Source organism: Schistocerca piceifrons, chromosome 2 (genome assembly GCF_021461385.2).
Source record: "Schistocerca piceifrons isolate TAMUIC-IGC-003096 chromosome 2, iqSchPice1.1, whole genome shotgun sequence".
Classification (NCBI taxonomy): domain Eukaryota; kingdom Metazoa; phylum Arthropoda; class Insecta; order Orthoptera; family Acrididae; genus Schistocerca; species Schistocerca piceifrons.
Genome location: NC_060139.1, coordinates 656942660 through 656951873, shown reverse-complemented (window position 1 = coordinate 656951873; position 9214 = coordinate 656942660). Strand labels below are relative to the sequence as shown.

The 9214-nt window shown below is 42.0% G+C and overlaps 1 pseudogene; it reads right to left on the bottom strand.

The window, feature by feature from the left end:
- Positions 1-438: 438 nt before the first annotated feature.
- LOC124778369 lies at positions 439-556 on the bottom strand (annotated as a pseudogene).
- Positions 557-9214: the final 8658 nt, after the last annotated feature.

Sequence of the window (9214 nt, the reverse complement as noted above, 5' to 3'; positions counted from 1 at the left end):
TTTACCCCTGCACCTACAGAATTTCAAAGATAGTATTCCAATCAACATTATCAAAAGCTTTCTTTAAGTCTACAAATGTTAATCAACCCAGGGTTGCCTTTCATTAACCTGTCTGTCTTCTATGAGAAGCTGTGGGGTTAGTATTGACTCGCATGATCCTACACTTCTCCAGAATCCACACCGAATTCCGCCGAGGTCAGCTTCTACCAGCTTTTCCATTCTCCTGTAAAGAATTAAGCACTCCGTCTTCAGGCCACGAGTGGCCTACCAGGACCATCTGACCGCCGTGTCATCCTCAGTGGATGATGCGGATAGGAGGGGCGTGGGGTCAGTACACCGCTCTCCCGGCCGTTATGATGGTATTCTTGACCGAAGCCGCTACTATTCGGTCGAGTAGCTCCTCAATTGGCATCACGAGGCTGAGTGCACCCCGAAAAATGGCAACAGCGCATGGCGGCCTGGATGGTCACCCATCCAAGTGCCAACCACGCCCGACAGCGCTGAACTTCGGTGATCTCACGGGAACCGGTGTGTCTACTGCGGCAAGGCCGTTGCCCCTCTAAAGAATTGGTGTTAGTATTTCACCGTCGGAGGGAAAAATATTAAGTTTTTCCTTCCTGGCCATTTCGAAGTTTCCTTGTCTGGGCACTTTCGTGGTCATGCCTGAGCGATAGTGACAGTCACTGAGTCGTTCGTTACTCATGCACATTTCTTACAAATAAGAGTCGGTTTCTCCACACTGAGATAGCGAAATTCAAGAAAACTACCCTGACCAGGCCGGACAACATATTTTGTCATTTCTTATATTTTTGGTAAAATCTGGATGACGTTAGTCGTTTTTTGTTTGAAAGTTGACCAGTCCCGGATTCAAAGGGGGGACAGGGCAGGAGAGTCATGGGTGTCTGATGCCTCCTCCTCCCCGCATCCCACACACACACACACAAAGAAAACGTCACTAAAGGCGTTTATATTTTTCCATACATCAAGTTACAAATTTCTCTTGGGGAATGTAATAGTATGAAAACTAAGAGTCTCGAAAATGGGAAGGAATTCTAGAAAATTGCAAACTCTGTTCGGTCTCAACGGCTGGCACTAAAGGCAATCATTCAAATGCTGTTGTACCTGCTGCACCAACAAGTCCGATACAGTTCAAGAGTCCGAGCGTAGAACCGGCATAACATAGGAGTACAGAAATGGAAACGATTTCCACTTATAAAACAAAGAGAGAGAGAGAGAGAGAGACTTCCAGATTATAGGCGAAAACGACTGAAGGAAACAGTATTACCCCTACTCAACGCTTGCACATGTCGTTATAGTTGTTCGATCATGTACTTCTTAATTTCTCAAAAGATTGATGTACTCCTCTGAAATGATTGCTCTGAAGATGTGCTAAAGCAACACACAAAGAACTGTTACATAGAAATTATTACTGTTACATTAAAATATGTCATATATTGACACACCATTACTATTAAACTCGTAGGCATCTATGACACTTTAAAACTGGTGGTGACAGAAAGTTACCCTTAACTGTAGGGGTTGGGGGGAGGGTGGTCATTACTTTGTACGATTCGCGCCGTTCTTTGCGTTCGCCTTCTTCTGGAACAAATCGAGGGAAGATTTATGCTCGACAAACGTGAAAATAAATGAAAACTGAGAATACACTGGAACTTCTGCTGTTTCTTTCAGCGGGTGCGTGGCGCGGTGGGTAGGTTACTCTGTGTGCTACCAGGTGTCAGCACCTTGCTGTGAGCCACATGCAAGCTGCCGATAGAATGCGCTGAGCACATCTACCTGCTAGAGAGCCTGTATATAGGCACTCTACTATCTGCCATTTACAATAATTTACTGAAGTTTCAGCATGAGTGCCTGTAAACTACGCTTGCTGATGCTAGTAATTATCCTTCACGCTGGATACAGAACATTCTATACCCAACAGCTATTCCATTTCCTTGTAGAGTCAACTGAGTCACAGACGTTTATTTCTTTACCTCGCCGTTGTTCCTGTAAGAAGCGGTTGCGCTCCTTCTCAGAGCTTTTTGACAATATTAAGGCTGTTTCATCCAGCTAATTTCTGTGACTGCATTAGCCATAACTGTACCATTGTAAAATTTTTGTAAGACTTTCTTTATCTGTCGGCGCTCCCCTCTTATACTCCTCTTTGCATATCGTCATCATTTCGTTTTATGTTGTTGTGTTCGACATATCTTCTGGTTCATGTTTCTATCTTTGTTTGTAGACCCGAAATTTCTACATCATCCACTGATAAAGCAGTTTTATCCTCAGCTCTTAGAAAGCATCAGCACACATTAACAACTGCAAGTACTTAATCCACTTTGACATCGACTTCGGGGGAAGGCCAGTAAACATCCGTAGAATCTTTAAACTCGAAATATTTCCTACACAGAGTGAAAGCATGATTTGTGTCGTGCTGTCTGATTCGTAACGATGAAATGTAGAAATACAGGATTACTCAAAAGCGGGCATCGTACGGGTTTGGTAAACACTATAGACACTAAAAATGTTAAGACAATTAATACGTTTCCATGGGGCTCCAAAACCCAGGTTTGCGAACCCGACTTCCCAATGCTGCTTCTGCTTGGTGGTATAAACACTCCAATTCTGTTTTCGGAAAGAAAGTCCAAGCTGCTGGATTTCTCTTCCATCATCGATGTTCGCTCCGTTGCAAACGTCAATCGTTTTTGACAGTTGTTTGGGCTGTTAAGTGCCATCTTGTGACGTAAATGTAATACTGAACATAAGACTATCCACTTCCTTACTTGAAGAAAAACGGCCATCGCACTGACCAAATCGTAAACCAAAATAGCTGATATCCGGAGGGCATTGTGTAAAATAACTGGTCGGAAAACTGACCTTTGACTAAGCTAGCGAAAACAATTCAAGCTTTGAAATAAAATCGTCAGCGAAAATCTGTTTCCAACATTCAGTTTTCGTCTACGGAAGTTGGTTGCGTGTAAACGTATGAAATGAGCACAGACGAGAAATTAACTGAATCTCGCCGATCCGGTATTATGGACATGTTAGCGGGCAGAGGGTCTTTCCGGGGAACTGTCCAATACGATAGACGTGACGTGTCAGCTGTGTTGGTACCATACGTCCATAAAATGTATGTGCACGAGATCTGTTCAAAAAATTCCGGCACTTTGTCCACAAGATTTTTTCCTACGCTCACCTTTTACTGATTGTGCATGATCTCCTTCGAAATAGTGTCCTCCACAATTGATACACCGCTCCCAACGTCGTTTCCACTGCCAGAAGCAGTCTTGGTACACCTCTTGGTGGATCGCGCGAAGCGTCGTCTGCGAATTTTCTTCTGTCTCCCCTATCGTTGCAAATCTTCGTGAGAAGAGTACGGAGGATGAGGCAGCACAGTGATTTCGTTTTTTGTGGAACAGTCGCGCACCAACAGGAGTGAATGTGCGGGTGCGTTATTTTGATGCAAGAGCCATGAATTGTCTCGCCACATTTCAGGCCGTTTCCTTTTAACATTTTGTCGCAGGCGTTGTAGTACGTCCCGATAGTACAATGGATTAACAGTTTGTCCCTATGACACGAATTCCTGACGAACTAATCCTTCAAGTCAAAGAAAACCATCAGCATGGCTTTGACATTTGACCTGACCTGACGAGATTTTTTTGGTCTTGGAGAAACTTCAAATGGTTCAAATGGCTCTAAGCACTATGGGACTTATCATCTGAGGTGATCAATCCCCTAGACTCAGAACTACTTAAACATAACTAACCTAAGGACATCACACACATCCATGCCCACCGCAGGATTCGAGCCTGCGACCGTAGCAGCAGCGCGGTTCCGGACTGAAGCGCCTACAACCGCTCTGTCACAGCGACCGGCGGAGAATCTACCCCGACCTATTGTGAATATTGAATCTTGGTCTCAACATCATAGCCGTAGACCCACATCTCATAAGCAGTTATGATTATCCTAAAAACACTTCGTTCTCATTTACGCAATCCAAAACCTCTTCCCACATTGCAAACACATGAGCCGTGCGATGAAATTGGCGGTAACACGATACATTCCTGGATGCTGTGTCAGGATTCCATGACATGATTCAATTGAAATGCTACATTCTTCTGCAATCTCTCGGACAGTCAAGCTTCGACTGGCACGTACAATTTCGTTGACGTTCCTGACATGAGCATCGTCGGTAGACGTCGAAGAGTATCCTGGACGACGGTCATCTTTAACTTCCATCTTTTTAAACCGTGTGAAGCATTCGAAACACTGAGTACAGCTTAAGCACTCATCACCGTAGGCTTTTGCCTCATTTGGTGTGTCTCTGAATAGGTTTTATTGAGTTTCACGCAAAATTTAATGCAGGTGCGTTGCTCCTCTAACTCTGCTATTTCGAAATTCGCAAACTGTGCGACACAACGTTCTACTCAGTACAACACTGAAAAGTAACTAACAGGCATACAACACTGAAACTTTCGGTATTCGTCTATTAACCAAGGGCGTATGCAGAGATGCCAACCGCATTTCGCTACAACGCACCACTGGCCGAAATTATGAATATTGCGGAATTATCTGAACAGAACTAAACGATAGGCGAACGCGCGCGCACTTCATTTGGTCATGTTCCGTTCGCATTCGCCAGTGTTTGTTTGTGTTCCGCTCGTTCTCGCTCCTTTAGCGAACTACCAAAGGAAGTTCGTGCCCCTCTCCACTTCGTCGCTTGCAGCACAGAAAATTTTCGTGTGCTGTCTTGTCTACTTTTCTCGTTGACGTGCGTTGCGTGAGTGGTGGAGTGGTCTGAAGACAATGTAATGTTGTTGTCAGAAAAATGTAGATACCAGGAGCAGAGGTGCTTTTGGGATCCGTGAAAATGGCAACACACATGCCGAAAGAAAAGAAATATGGGTGAGAAAAATTGCTTAAGCACTCACAGATCCAACTTCCTCCTGGGGACTTGAGAAAGACGATAAATTCATTAGATGCTCGCAAGAGGCGGGACGGAGTAAATAAGCACAAGCTTCGTGCACATGTTTATTAAATAAGGAAAGTGCAATCAATTTCATTGAAAGTAAACAATAGCAAATATCTCTCTATTGTACTGAAAAAATTGAAAATATACGAAAGACTTTGATCATTCGCGTTTCTTGCGTTCGTGTTGTTTGTAATTACATTGTTGATGTATCACTGATCAGTTACAGCTTTTTAATGACGAATAAGAAATTATGGTCGGAAGAACAGACTCAGCAGATAGAAAAGTCAAAACAATTTTCGGTGAAATTAAGAGTAAGGCTGGTAATGTTAAGAGTGTAATTGAAATTCCACTGTTAAATACAGAAGAGAGAGCGGATAGGTGGAAAGAGTATTGATGGCCTCTAAGAGTGAAAAGATTTGTCTGATGATGTGGTAGAAGAAGAAATAGGGATCCAGTATTAGAGTCAGAATTTAAAAGAGCTTTGGAAGATTTAAGATCGAATAAGGCAGAAGGGATAGATAACATTCCATGAGAATTTCTAAAATCATTGGGTGAAGTGGCTGTAAAATGATTATTCAAGTTGATGAGGAGAATGTATGACACTGGCGATATACCATCAGGGTTTCGGAAAGACATCATTCACATAATTCCATAGATTGCATTTAATATGCAGAAGAATGGAAAAGGAAATTGAGGATATATTACGTGACTATCAATTTGGCCTTAGGGCAGGTAAAGGCACAGTCAGGCAATTCAATTCTGACGTTGCGGTTGATAATGGAAGCAAGACTGTAGAAAAATCAAGGGACGTTCATAGGATTTGTTGACCTGGAAAAGCGTTCGACAATGTGAAATAGTACAAGATGTTCGAAATGAGAAAAATGGGCGGGTAATACAAAATCTGTATAAGAACCAAGAGGGAACAATAAGAGTGTAAGACCAAGAACGAAGTGCTCAGTTTAAAAAGAGTGTAAGACAGGGATGCAGTCTTCCGCCCCTACTGTTCAATCTGTACTTAAAAGAAGCAATGATAGAAATAAAAGAAAGGTGCAAGAGTGGAATTGAAATTCAAGGGCGAAGGGTATCAATGATACGATTCGCTGATGACATTGCTATCCTGAGTGAAAATGAAGAAGAATTACATGATCTGCTGAATGAAATGAAGAGTCTGATGAGAACAGAATATGGACTGAGAGCAAAGCGAAGGAAGACTAAAGTAATGAGAAGTAGCAGAAATGAAAACAGCGAGAAACTTAACACCAGGATTGGTGATCATGAAGTAGATGAAGCTGAGAAATGTTGCTATCTAGGTAGAAAAATAACCCATGAAGGACGGAGCAAGAACATAAAAGCAGAATAGCGCTGGCAAAAAGGGCATTCCTGGTCAAGAGAAGTCTGCTAATATCAAACATAAGCCTTAATTTGAAGAAGAAATTTCTGAGAATGTACGTTTGGAGCACAGCATTGTATGGTAGTAAAAATGGACTGTTGGGAAAGCGGAAACGAAGATAATCGAAGGATTTACGATGTTGTGCTACAGAAAAAGCTTGAACATTAGTTGAAGTGGTAAGGTAAGAAATGTTGAAGTTCTCCAGAGGGTCGCCGAAGAAAGGAATATATGGTATATACTGACAAGAAGAAGGGACAGAATGATACTTCATATGTTAAGACAACTGGAAGCAACTTTCATGGTACTGGAGGGAGCTGTAGAGAGTAAAAACTGTAGAGGAAGACAGAGATTGGAATAAATCCAGTACATAATTGAGGACGTAGTTGTAAGTGCTACTGTGAGATGGAGAGGTTGGCACAGGAGAGGAATTCGTGGCGGGTCGCTTCAAACCAGTCATAATACCTATGATTTCTCAAAATACGAAAAGCGAAGCTGTTGCCTCAGAAGACATTTGTTTCACAGTATTGAAGATGAACAAGTGGTCATATATATGCATTTTGAAGTCCATTTTTTGTAGACCTTTTCTGCTTGGGATTATCGTTCCTGTCATATCCCTCAATACTGACCATTACTTCTGGGACACCCTGCACAGCAGCAATTGAAATGCGAAACAATCATTAATGTAAATGGCTCCAACTGCTGATAATTAGAGTGTTTGCCGGCATTTATTCGGGTTATACTGGTCGTCGATAATAGGTGTCCTACTTTTAAATTTCGTCCTTAGCTCTAATGAGAAGCTAGCGAAATGCGCCAACCGAGATAATGCAAAGATTTGCAACATTGCTGCGGAAGATTGTAGATGCAGTTCAGTGTTAACTGAACTACCTCCACGTATTCTGGATTAACATACGAACTCAGACACCTAAATTTTTCACTTGCAACGTTATTTTGCGTACTTCGTCAAAAAGAGGGCGTTCGCAGTGCAAAATAATCCTCTATGAACATGGATCTCACTATATAGCGTTTTATCCTGTGTGACGGTTATTAGCGCCAAAAACAATAACGCACAGTTCATAGGCTAAGCTCGTTATCTCGTATTTTCTTCCGTTCTTCCAATGTAAACGCTTGTTTACAGATAAAAGCGAATGGTAATGAACACGCAATTTGTCTGCGAATGCTTGTTCGTTTGTTTCCGCTTCCATTCGTTCCGGTGTAAAGCAGTCCTCAGTGATTTTTTTTTTTTCGTATTCCATTCGCGTATTGAGCGAGGGGAAAAACAACTGTCTCCATTCCCCTGTTGGCGCCCTAATCCCTCTTATCTTATTCTCATGGTCCCTACGCGTGATATACTACGGTGGCAGCAGAATGATCACACTATCCTCTTCGAATACAGGTTCTCTAAATTCACCGAACGGGCTTGCGCGAGAACTACACCACTTTCTTCAAGGGATTCTTATTTAAGTTCCCTGAGCATTTGGAGTGCACTTTCGTGTGATTACGAGACCTGTTATGTTCCTAACAGTGCGGTGTCTGATGTCTCGCGTACCTGAGTAGAACACCAAATGCTGGAACAATACTGTAGATCCGTTTTTCGCGACTATTGCGGCACGGCAGACTGTTGTGACGCCACAAAGTGAAAGGCGTGACACGAACATTTAAATAATGTTGTAAGAAACTAAGGCATTTTGATTTTAGACATTCCGTAAGTTTTTATGTTTTTAAAGAAATTAAATGAAATTTATTTCCTTTGTTTTTAAGGAAGGCAGTGCTTGTTTACTCCTTGATTATTTAATACATGGTGATAACTGATATATTTTCATAGAAATTAAATGTAATTTATTTACTCAATATTGTTGTTGTACTTAGCTTACCTTAAATTAATTGTATTCCACGCAGTACCACTACATAGGCTACGCCGCCAGAGGGAGAGTACTTTGTAACACCGCATGTTCTGTGTACGGCTGGCTATAGTGCCTTTCCCTAAAATTCCGGGGATTAGCAAAAATATCTGTCCCTCAACAGCAGGAACTTTCTTAATGCCAGTGTGTAACGAAACGGTAAAATCAGTCCTTGGTTCAGAAGCTGCTACTGAATTCCAAAAAATCTCTCTGCTGACACAATCAGCCGCCGAGTTAGTGACATGTTCAATGACGATGAAGACTTCTGAAGGCGAAAATAAAGAGCAGACATAAATTCTCACTTCAAATCGACAAGTCCACCGGTGTAGGCGGTCACTCACGACTTCTATCCTACATGATATTTTGTTGGGCATGTAATTGCATACAACACATGAAGAAATATTTCGTGCGACTAATGAGTTTTTGGACCGTAATGAATTAATGTGGGAAGATTGCGTTAGTGTTTGTACAGAGGGAGCTGCCTCTATGACAAGCCGAGTGAAAGGATTCGTGGCTAATGTACAACAAGTAAATCCTAACTTACGAAGTGACCATGTCTCATCATAGCGAGGTCATTGTTGTTACGTCTTTGCCATCTCCTCTGAAAATTGTAATGAACGAAGTAGTCAAAGCCGTGAACTTCATCAAATCGCAGCCCTCTATAATGCCGCTTTTTAATGTTTTGTGTCAAGATATGGGATCACAGAAGACTACGCTTCTCCTACATACAGAACTACGATGGTTATCTCGAGGTAAAGTGTCAATGCGAATGTTTGAACTTAGAGATAAGGTACTCACATTTTTGGCTATTGAGGGGCAGGAGTATGCGGTTTTATTTGCAGATGATATGTGGATATCCGAGTTGGTAAATCTTTACGATATTTTCGTACGCCTATACAGGAAAATGCGGTTATGCCTATATACGAAAATGCGGTGGGGAAATCAAAATATTCTGAC